The following is an 11,305-nucleotide window of genomic DNA, read 5'->3' on the forward strand; positions in this document are numbered from 1 at the left end:
CACATTTAGTAAGAGACATGCTATATGTGGGGAAGGAATGCAGATGTTATCATAATTTACTCAAGCAGACTGCCTGCCTGCATCACATGATCCCCACCTGAAGGGGAGGTAACGAAAACATGTTTTTTAAAGTATCTTACTTTTTCCTTGTAATACATATTCCAAAATTTTGGTAGACCATATATATGATCTTGTCTGTTTGTAGAAGCAGCAATCACCCAGAAAAAATAGTCCTCCTGTTGCCATGGTGACCATGATTTACAGAGCCATGCCGCCAGAAATCTCAATCAATTGAAGACTGAAGTCCCCAAGTGGCAATAAGCTGAGAAAACTGTCATATCAGGTAGGATGAAGAGGAAGTTGTAAATTCTAAGACACAGCAAGGCCACTGGACAAGAAGTGAGTGCCTAAATTTCCTCCACCTCGTGTCACAGGCAAGGTGGACACACTCACAGAAGTCCAGTGTTAGAAATCAGATAACTTCTACAGCTGAAAAATGTATCTGCTACATTTTTTAAAAAGATATGTTTCTAGGAAATTGATGAAAAGGCAAAGACATACTAGCATGACAATGAAGTTATCTTCTGCAGAATTGACCTGCTTAATCAATGGTTTTACCTCAAAATGTGGACATGACATAGGTTCATTTGATAATAGTTGTGGTATATTGATTTATTAATGCCAAATAAAGAAGAGGGTATTACCATTGAGGCCGCCACTGTGGACCAAGTGAACAATGCTCCCTGAAGGTGTAAAGAAGAGGGTATTACCATTGAGGCCACCACTGTGGGGAGTGAACAATGCTCCCTGAAGGTATATAGCTTGGTGGCCCTTTCTACCCAGCACATCTCCAAGACATGAGGTTGCTTCCTCATGTTGATATCACATGACTCCCACTCCCTTGGTGCTTGAAGAGTGCCTGAGCCTGAGGTAAGAAAGTGAAAGTCAGCATATGGCAGAATAGTAACACATGGACTTGGGAGCTGCTGGTGGATCTTCCGTCCATCAAGACAACTGAGGAGCAGAAAAAGTCCTTCTGCAGTGTGAGACTCCTGAATAAAAGCATAGAAGTAGGCAATAAATGGAGAGCTTTTCATATTCCCTGTTCCAGTCCTTCCTGAGGCCCACCTGGGTTCCTGCCCTCGGGTTCCACAAGTCATCCCCATATTCTTATAGTCAGCTACCTGTTTTATTATCACTAGCTGACACTTGAAATAAAACAGCCTTAAATAACAAACTCCATCCACCAGAGAGAAGGCAAGTTCTTTAGCCCACCTCAGCTTCATCTTGGTTGTTTTTTGCTTTTCTATTTTGGTTTGGTTTGGTTTGGTTTGGTTCTTAAAGATTTTATTTATTTATTTATTTGAGAGAGAGAGAGAGCGTGAGAGAGAGCACAAGCAGGGGGAGGCACAAAGAGAGGGGGAGAAGAAGGCTCCCTGCTGAGCAGACAGCCGGATGTGGGACTTGATCCAAACACCCTGGGATCATGACCTGAGCTGAAGGCAGACGCTTAACTGGCTGAGCCAACTAGGTGTCCCATTTTTTGTTTTTTGTTTTCTTTAAGATTTTATTTATTTATTTTAGAGAGAGAGAGAGAACAAGCAGTGGGGTGGGGCGGGGGGGGAGAGAGAGAGAGAGGGTAATAGGCTCCCCGCTGAGCAGGAAGGCCAATGAGGGGCTCAATCCCAGGACCCTGGAATCATGACCTGAGCCAAAATCAAGAGTTGGACCCTTAACCAACTGAGGCACCCGGGCACCCTGAGATAAGAACTTTTTTTTTTTTAACAAGATGAAGCTGAGGGGTCAGTCGGTTAAGGGTCCAACTCTTGATTTTGGCTCAGGTCATGATCTCAGAGTCCTGGGATCAAGCCCTACCTCTGGCTCCACTCTCAGCAGTGAGTCTGCTTGAGATTCTCCCTCTCCCTCTGCACCCCCATCCCCCCCACACACACACTCTCTAAAAAAATAAAATAAAACAAATTTTTAAAAAGTCTTCATCTCTTCCTCCTTTTTTCCTTTGCCCCTAGGGAAATTCCATCAATGATGTCATTTTTTATTACCTGGTCACATCTCATGATGGTGCCTGCCTAGTGGAATATATGACATTTCCCTTAGTTACACTTGTCCAGTTTCAGCTTTAAGCCTTAGTGGCTGGCTGCCCACATCAACTTCCTGATATCTCTCAGTAAAAATAATACCGTCAGCTTATACTTTTGAGCACTTAAAATGTGCTGCACACTGTTCCAAGTACTTTATAATTACTCATTCATTCAATTAGTCCTCACAGTAACCCTATTATAGCTGGAGGAAGTGAGGAAGTGAGTGGTTAAGCCATTTCCCCAAGGTCATATCACAAGTCAGTTATGGAGCAGGTATTTGATTCCAGGCAGCCCGGCTCAGGAGCTCAAGCCCACAACCACAGGCAAACACAGCCTCCCTGCAGATTTAAGTCTGTGTGTACACCAAAAGGCAATCAGCAACATCCCCCAGGAGATGCCACACTTTGAAGTATTCCTGTCTTGTGGAGAGGCAGCTTTGGACAGTTTTAACTATTTCCAGGGATGTGCATGCACACACACACCTGCACACACAACACACACACATAAGTATGCAAACACATATGCGTGCACACACACACAGTCATGCGCACATGCACACAGATCCACACCTCAACACAGGGCCAGAGTTGAACTGAGTGGTCACATCAACTTGAGGAGGCCATTAACGCTCTGAGTCTGTAGACCAAGACAAAACCCAGTCTGGGACAAACTCCTCCACAAACCTTAGTATCAAAGTTAGGTGAACTGTTTTTAATTGTACTAATGAATGGACTCTCTTGAAGGATAATAAGACTTTAAGAGGTTTTTTTCCTTTTCTTTTTAACATAAACACATTTATGTCTTAACCAAAGGGATGGTCCTAATTAAATCAACACTTTGAAATAGTTGCATGTAAAATGTTTGTAATAAAAAGAATTGGACATAGTAAAGAAAAAAAAAGGAGCATGGAGGTTTGCTCACTGAACTGAGCTCATTCATCCTCACAGCTAATTCCTGTCCAAAAAGATGATGGTATTTTTACTCTACTTGTTCACAGACCTGAGTACAGGTGGCATTGTTCATGACATATTCCACCATGAATTTTCCATCTTCCAATTTTCTTGTTATTGTGCTTTCCTTTTCATTCCATTCCTGATGTTGAACCAATTCACCATCTGTGAAGTTGCAGACAGTCTGAGTTTTTCTGCCATCAGCTGTAGTTTCTTCAAATTTTCCTTCCAGATTACAAGAAAACTATACTATTTGCAAAGTGCTCACAGTGTTTATGGTGAGGTGTTTGCCAGAAGAAGAGATGATACTATCTGGTTTGGCCGTGGCACCCACTTTTTGCAGAGCCATTCCCACTCTTACTTCCTTCAATGCCTTTGCTCTCCACTAAGCGCCATCTTCCTACCAGCTGCTGAACAGTGGCCACTTTGGGCATGGGCCAGTGGTCATGTGGAGCCAGTAGAACAGAATGGGGTGTAGGGAGTGTGGCTTACTGCTTTTTTTTTTTAAGTGGAGGATCGATCCTATCTCAGAAAAGCCTCTTGCCTTGAGATCAGAGCTGCCAGTTGTTGAGCCTTGTGCCCATGGAAGATGGAAGATGGAAGGCAGGCTCCAGGAACTGGATGGGTGTTCTGGTATATTCAAGTGCCCACGAAGGCAGTGTAACTAACTACAACTCACAGAGAAATGCACTGCATTTCTGATGCATCTGGTCTGCAGAAATCACAGGTTCATACAGAAATGAGATTTGCAACCAGAAATGTAAAAGGTGTAGGAGGAAAAGTCAGCTTTGACAAGAAAGTGTTACATTTAGAGTTATTGGAAATAAACAGCTTCCCATCTAATGTAGTGTTCTCTTCACCAGTACAGAATGCCTCCAATTACTCTTTTATGCTAATGCTGTTGACATGCTGATATTTTTATTGATGTGTAGTTGACATACAATATATTAGTTTCAGGTGTATAACATAGTGACTCAACTTTTATATACATTATGAAGTATAAACGATAAATCTAGCTATCATCTTGACATGCTAATTTTCATATCTTATATGACCTTGAAAATAAGAACATGATATTTACCATCCCCAAAATTCTCTTATTTCCTCAGCCCTATATACGGAGAGTGAAAGAAATAAAATAAATACAGATTATTACTTATCTTCAACTTACTTATCATCAACTAGTGTTCCTAATTTGTACACCACTTTGATAATGACTTGTCTAAACTCTTGGATGGGATTAATGAGCTTTAATGGCCAACCAAAGACTTCCAGTTGTCTTTGTTACCCTCGTTGTCTTCTGTCACCTTGTGTACAGGAAACAGGATTTTCCTCCAGAGCTGCAGTATTTTTCCAAGTGTACAATGCCGCGGGAGATTTCCATCCCTGCAATTTTTATCTGTGAGCTTGACCAAGAGGATATTACCAATTTCCAGACTTTTAAACTCTAGTTTCCGTCTCTCTCCCAGATTAACAAATGCAAGCAATTAAGAATAAACAGTAAACAGAAAATTCAGAAATGCTAAACAAAAGAAAAAAACTTTTAAAAATTAGCTCTAAATACATGAGAACAGAGATTCCCAAAACCCTGCTGTCTTCCACAGATTGTGTGGGTTTTACAGATAACCACACATGGGATTTTCATTGGAAACACAAGGAGACACTCACAGATCATAGCCCACGTTTCCATCTCTGCCATCATGACAGAAAGTAAATGCTGCACAGCAGGCAGCAGGAGAAAGCACCAAAGTCTCCAGAGAATGGTGAGTAATCTCTGTCTGAAAGGCTGACAGCAACCACTTTAAAAGGCTAATCTAAATTTATGAGCCTTCACCCTTTGCTTGTTCTCTGAACGTTGATTCTAGAAGATGTGCCCCAGAGAAGATGTGTAGCTATTGAGCTTCCTAGATGGGCGTGGAAAGGTCAAAGTATTTATGGCAGGAAAAAAGGCTCTTGGGATAAAGCTGACTTAGAAATTAGATGTTGGCATTCTTTCCGCTTAGGCAGATGAAAACTTTTAGAATTTGGATAGAGATGTAGTTCCATCTGGTTTCTTTTTCTAAGCCCCAGATAAGATTTTGTAGCCTAAAAAAGGTCATTGAGAGTTCCTGAATTTTATCAAGCAATTTCCCCTACTGAGTGAATGGGGAGATCATTCTGGAAGAACCACAGAAAGGAGTTTTCAAAAATTACAGGGAGATTTAGGAGATAAGGTACTGAAAAACAGACCTGATAGTTTTCTAATCACTTATAGGAGACAAGCACCTACAGGTAGCTACTGATTATGCAACTTCCCAGGTGGGAAGTTGGTGTGTCTGTCTTTCTGTTCTTGCATAAACCAAGTTGACATACAGTCTTCTCATGTGTAGAAAGGACATGAACTAGTCATCCCTCTTACTATATTTTACATCTCACTAATGCAATTCTTCCTCCAGGTTTTAAGATGAAAAACCTGCCCCCAGAGTCACCATGTCAATTTCATTTTCTTAATTTCAATTTCAAGAATCCCATAACTCCAAATAAATGCTTCTTAATTTCTGATGAGAAATAAATAATTAGGAGTCACCATTGTGATCATTTTAAGACTATCTGAAAGACTCAGAGACCCTTATTCACATAATGTCTTTCCTTATCCTGATTTTATAGAAAAAAAATGAAGAAAACATCAATTTTTGGACATAAAGAAATGACTTCAAATCAACTCTAAATAGTCCAAGTAGTGGGCAATAGGTAAAGACTTGGAAGATCCAAAATAGCAGATAAGTTTTTTAAATCTATTTACCTTTGTAGTTCATTAAGATTAATTATTTTAAACCAGTGTGTATAACACATGTAATATGATAAAACTATTCAAATTACATTGTCAATCCCTTAGTACCTACCAGCTAGTTAGTAGGACAACATGAATAAACAGAGAAGGGAAAAAAGTTTCTCAACTTTGGAGAAAACTACACTGAAATGTTTTTCCTTGTATTATCCCAAAATGAGCATAGGCTGTGGAGAAACTGCTATTAAACAGCAAGCCAACAACTACTAGCAAATACTGTGGTGCCATTTCAGAATTTTAGCCAAAAAAGAAGAAGAAAAATTCTTATGAGACATACCAAAAGTAAAATTATTTTTTTGTGATTTAGGAAAACAATACTAATACGCTTGCTTGGATAGCATAAACCATCACAACGTACACAACAATCCTGTGTGAGAGGCAGATCTCGTAACATCCTCAGAGTGGTCACTGCTCACCAGGAAGAGCAGAGCTCAAAGTGCCCAGGCCAGGATTCCACACCAAAGCCAAAGATTTTGAGTCTGGTGATGCTGTGTTTGCATGATGTCAAGAACATTATCCTTCTCAACCAAGACATTCCTTTAAGAACATTAAAAGACTGGGGAAAAGTTAAGGTACTCTGCTGCTTCCTGTTCCATTTCTTTGTCCTGATTACATTTTCTTCAGCTGTGGACCTCAAAAGTAAAACGACCAGTAATTTTACCAGCAAAATAGGCTTATTTGGGAATAGTAGAGGAATAGCCATTTGGGACATGCAAGCTATGGCAAGCCATAGGCAAGTCTGGAAGTCAAAGGAAAAAAAATATTATTTTTTTAAAGATTTATGTATTTAATGGAATATTACTCAACCATCAGAAAGGATAAATACCCACCATTTGCATTGACATGGATAAAACTGGAGGGGATTATGCTAAGTGAAATAAATCAAACAGAGAAAGAAAATTATCATGTGGTTTCACTTATTTGTGGAACATAAGGAATAGCATGAAGGAGATTAGGAAAAGGAAGGGACAAATGAAGGAGAGGAGATCAGAGAGGGAGACGAGCCATGAAAGACTATGGACTCCGGGAAACAAACTGAGGTTTCAGAGGGGAGGGGTGTGGGGGGATGGGTTAGCCCTGTGATGGGTATTAAGGAGGACATGTATTACATGGAGCACTGGGTGTTATACACAAACAATGAACCATGGAACACTACATCAAAAACTAATGATGTACTGTATGGTGACTAACAACATAATAAAAAATAGTAATAATAATAAAATAAAAGTTATTCAGAATATAAAAGAACAAGTCTAGTAGAAAATGTATCTAGGCTCACCAATTAAATATTTTAGTTAAGATTTAAAAAAAAAGATTTATATATTTATTTTAGAGAGAGAGAGAGTGCTCCCGAGAGGCAGAGGGCAAGAATCTTCATCTCTTCATCTCAATCTCATGACTCACAAGATCATGACCTCAGCTGAAACCAAGAGTCAGACTCTTAACTGACTGAGCCACCCAGGTGCCTTGGAAAGGAACATTATAAAAGAGAAAAGGAGGAAGTTGGTGGGTGGTACTATGAATGGAAGTCCATTGGAGAAAAGGGAGAGTTCAGGGTGGTGGAGATTTCTCATTGGCTGAGTTGTGGTATTTTCTTATTGGCTGAGCTTGTCACTGGGCAGGGAGAAATTCTTCTTTCCTCCTTCTGAAGTAATAAGGTAGGCTTCCTACTGTTGGTAATTCAAGGTACATCTCTTCCTCCTGGGGTCTGCAATGGACAGAGTGAGCACTCCCTCTTCTGGCCTCCAGACACCATTTTAAATGGTTTCCTTTATCCAGTTTCACACATCCAACCTCTATGCTCCTGGCATGAAAATAAATCAAGTCGATAGCTTTCACTGAAATTACAGTGAGAAATAACATGTCTGCAAACCATTAAACATTGCCTTAAGTTTGGGTACATTTCTGAAAGCTTTTGTGAGGTTGAAGGAAGGATTGCAAAGTTCTTACCTCAGTTCCCCAAATCAAGACAAACTGTAAGCATAATTCTCTCCCCCTAAAAGGTTTTACGTGTGGAGTGAATTTGTTCTCACACCCATCTCACTCTGCTGAAACCATCAGTTTCAGATTTCTTTCAATGTAATTTCACCATTGGAGAGCAAAAGACAGAGCAAAAGACAATGCAGATGATGCAAATCCCCAAGATGCCCCAGCATCTTGTACATGTCTAACGTTCCCTCTCCTGCTCCACCCCCATCTTGGGTGAAATGTGCAGTTGTCACTCACCACAGGCCACCAAGTAGACCTCTATTTTCTGCCAAGTTGGCCAACCCTGCCCAGACATGTAGGAAATACAATCAAGTCCTTCAAGAAAGCGGGAAGGGCAGGAAATGTCTCTTGCCCCCAGAGGAAGCTGCAGCCACCACTACCACAGGCACATCCTGGGGAGAGCTGGCAGAGGTTTGTCCGAAATCAACTAGAAAAGACAGTCAATGAGATTTCATTGAGATTGGATTAGGCTAAATTTTAATACACTCTCAAATACCACTCTGCTCCTGAGTTGACAGGAGCACTTCACTCACTAGTATTACACAAAATCCCAAACCCTCTGAAGCGGGAGGTAAGGGAGGGATAGTGAGAGACTGTTTATTATCTCTGTGGGAAAAACAAAGGTGAAAGATGGCTGATGGCCCTTGTCAGCATGAAGGGTGGTGGAATCTGTGCTCTTCTTCCCCCTCAAGTTCAATTGCTGCAGTAGATAGCATGTGTAATTTAGCATTTTTGAATAGAAGTTGGCGGAGCACACAAGAACGGGTCTCATAATGCAAATTTGCCTAGGTTCGTGACCTCAGCCTCCAGGCAACCTATTGTTTCAGAAAAACCTTTCTCAGCTCTAGGAAAGGGTGATGACTTCACAGATTGCATCTGGATATCTCTCTTCTGTCATTTTTTGGCTTCCTGATCCCAGGGTCAGCCCTGTCCTCAGTCACCATCCCTTCTATCCATAAAGCGGTCTTAACCAGCTAAGCTCTGCTTTAGAGGATCTTGCAGGAAAACTCTACTACAGCTGCTTTAAAAGGGGGAAATGTCAGCAAATCATGACTTAGAGAAAATTTTTGAAATATAGGAATGTAGACAGTTTTTGCACCCAGAGGTGTTAGGGAAGGAAGGGCCAGAGGGCCCAGGGAAAGAACTGCAGGAAAGGATTTTCACTGGCTGACTCCTCCAAGCCCTTTGTTTATTAAACTGACACCCAACTCATGCTGCCACATGGACTTGCTCCTTCAATGCCCACGGGTTCTTCAGAGTGCTTTCCTGCTACAGGACGCTACTGCAGAAAGCACAGAGCAACAGCTTCATAAAATTGAGCATTCTAAAGCAAGGAGGGGATTTCAAGATCATCTATTCAAATGCTTCATTGGAGTGCCAGGAAAGCTGAGGCCAAGAGGGACTCGTCCAAGGTCACAGAATTCATTAGAACAGGCAACCGACATGCCTTTCATGCTTACCAGAGGAGTTGGAAGAACCTCCCTGACCATCTAAACATTGCCAAATGAACTTGATTTCAATGGAGCTTTAGCTCCCACAGAACTTCCAGCAGCAATGTGGTAGCACCTGGGAGAAACAGAGCAAAGCCCAGACACTGTGATCACACCCCTGCCTGCCAAGGTCAGCCAGAGTCTCAGAAAGCCAGACAAGAGCAAAGCCTGGAAGATTGCCCCTGTTCTTTGTTTTTGTCCTTTCATTTTATCCAGACACCCACTGTTTGACCTGTTTTCCTAAAATAGGCTGCATTTTACCTCTATCCTTTTTATTTCTCCACAGTGAATTCATTGAGGCCTTTGACTAGATCTCTGCAACTGTCCTTGAACACTTACCACAGAAGTGTGGTAGAAGGAGGTAATGCTGTCTGTGACTCAGGACAACCTCATGTGTTGGGCAGTGTCCTGACTCTAGAATCCAAAAATGAGTGACACCTGAACATTCAAAGCAGCTCCAGGAGAGAGACAAACATGACTAGAAAGTAAAATGGGCCAGCTGAGAACACCCCAAGAAAATAGGGAGTATTCTGTGTTTTGTTGAAATATGGGGCTAAGGAGACTCTAACAGATGTCTCCAAAATGCTTTATGGCTGGTAATGGCAAGCTATTTCTCATGCCACTGAGAAAAAGATGTGAAGAGAAATAGGTACTGAGATAAAGAAGGAACAAGGACTGGAGTGGGAGATTTATGCCTTTATCTATTACAGGAGTCTTAAAACTGACTATTATCCTGATTTTTAAAACCTTGGAGCTCTAAGGCTCCATGACCATGGTGTCTCAGAGATGCGGGAGGCCAACTTCTCAGCCACCCATGTTCCCACCCATACCAGAGATCCTGCCCAGGTTCTGCAGCTCAGGACCAAAGGCCCTTCTAGAAGCCATGTCAGTTTAACAAATTCCCTTGTTCATCATGTGAACTTAGTCTTTCCCTCTCCATCTCTGTTCGTCTCTCTCTCTCTCTCTCTCCCTCCCTCACACACACACACACACACACACACACACACACACACACACACACCATTCCCTGGTGAGAAAACTACTGCATAAGAAAAGAATAAATTCTACTTTCCTTAATTGTATTTTTTAGTGTACAGGGAAAAAAGATAAGATTGGGGCACTTTTATCTCCAATAAGTGGCCTTATAGTAAAAAAAAAAAATGACATGACTGAATGAATGATTAGAAGTAAAGTGTCAAAAGCTTAACTGGAAAGATGCCATCCCAAAATCCAGGATTCAAGATTATGAGTTTAGATAACTCCATTGGGCACCAATCCACATAGCCACAAGAAAGTGCACAGGATTGAAAACACAAAGTTTCACAAGCCAAGCTAGAATATTCTTGGAGAAATTTAAGCAGTGATAAGAAAAAAACAAAAGTTAGCAAGATCTGTTAAAGCCCAGTCAGCCTTGGTTAATTCCCTGAGGAGCCCAATTCACCAAGCTGGCACACCCTCACCCTCAGGAGGAGCACTGACATCCCGCCCAGAACCCAACCAGGGGAAATGCACCAAACAGCATTGCTCTGGACCTTTCTCCTACTTTCTCTGTGCTGAGCTAAATTATACTCACCTGTCCAGTTCCCAAAAAAGTCTCACCTTTTCCAAAAGTGTGCATGTTGAACCTTCTTTCCTGAGGCCCCTATAAACACATGAACTCAGAATAGTCTTTATGTTTTATGTAATATTTGCTGTTGTAAATCTCATCTCCTCAAGAAGCAAGTTCTCTTGAAAGGCAGTAACCAAGTGTTATATTTCTTGTGTATCTCCTACTATACCCAGCATGGCATCAGGCCACGAAGTCTCGGTAAACACTCACCAATTGCTTGATTGACCAAAAGGATGAGGAGGCCAAAACAGAAAAGCTTAAAAGGTGAGACACAGAACAAAAGACGGGGGCCATTACAACCAGGAATGGCACTTGGGGGTGCTTGGGAAAGAAACAGAAAG

General features: G+C 41.4%; 1 pseudogene; it reads right to left on the minus strand.

Annotated features, from left to right (window-relative positions):
- Positions 1 to 3,077: 3,077 nt before the first annotated feature.
- On the minus strand, positions 3,078 to 3,483 carry LOC100478365 (annotated as a pseudogene).
- Between the last annotated feature and the right edge of the window lie 7,822 nt (positions 3,484 to 11,305).

The sequence above is a fragment of the Ailuropoda melanoleuca genome, unplaced genomic scaffold, assembly GCF_002007445.2.
Source record: "Ailuropoda melanoleuca isolate Jingjing unplaced genomic scaffold, ASM200744v2 unplaced-scaffold11384, whole genome shotgun sequence".
Taxonomy (NCBI): Eukaryota; Metazoa; Chordata; class Mammalia; order Carnivora; family Ursidae; genus Ailuropoda; species Ailuropoda melanoleuca.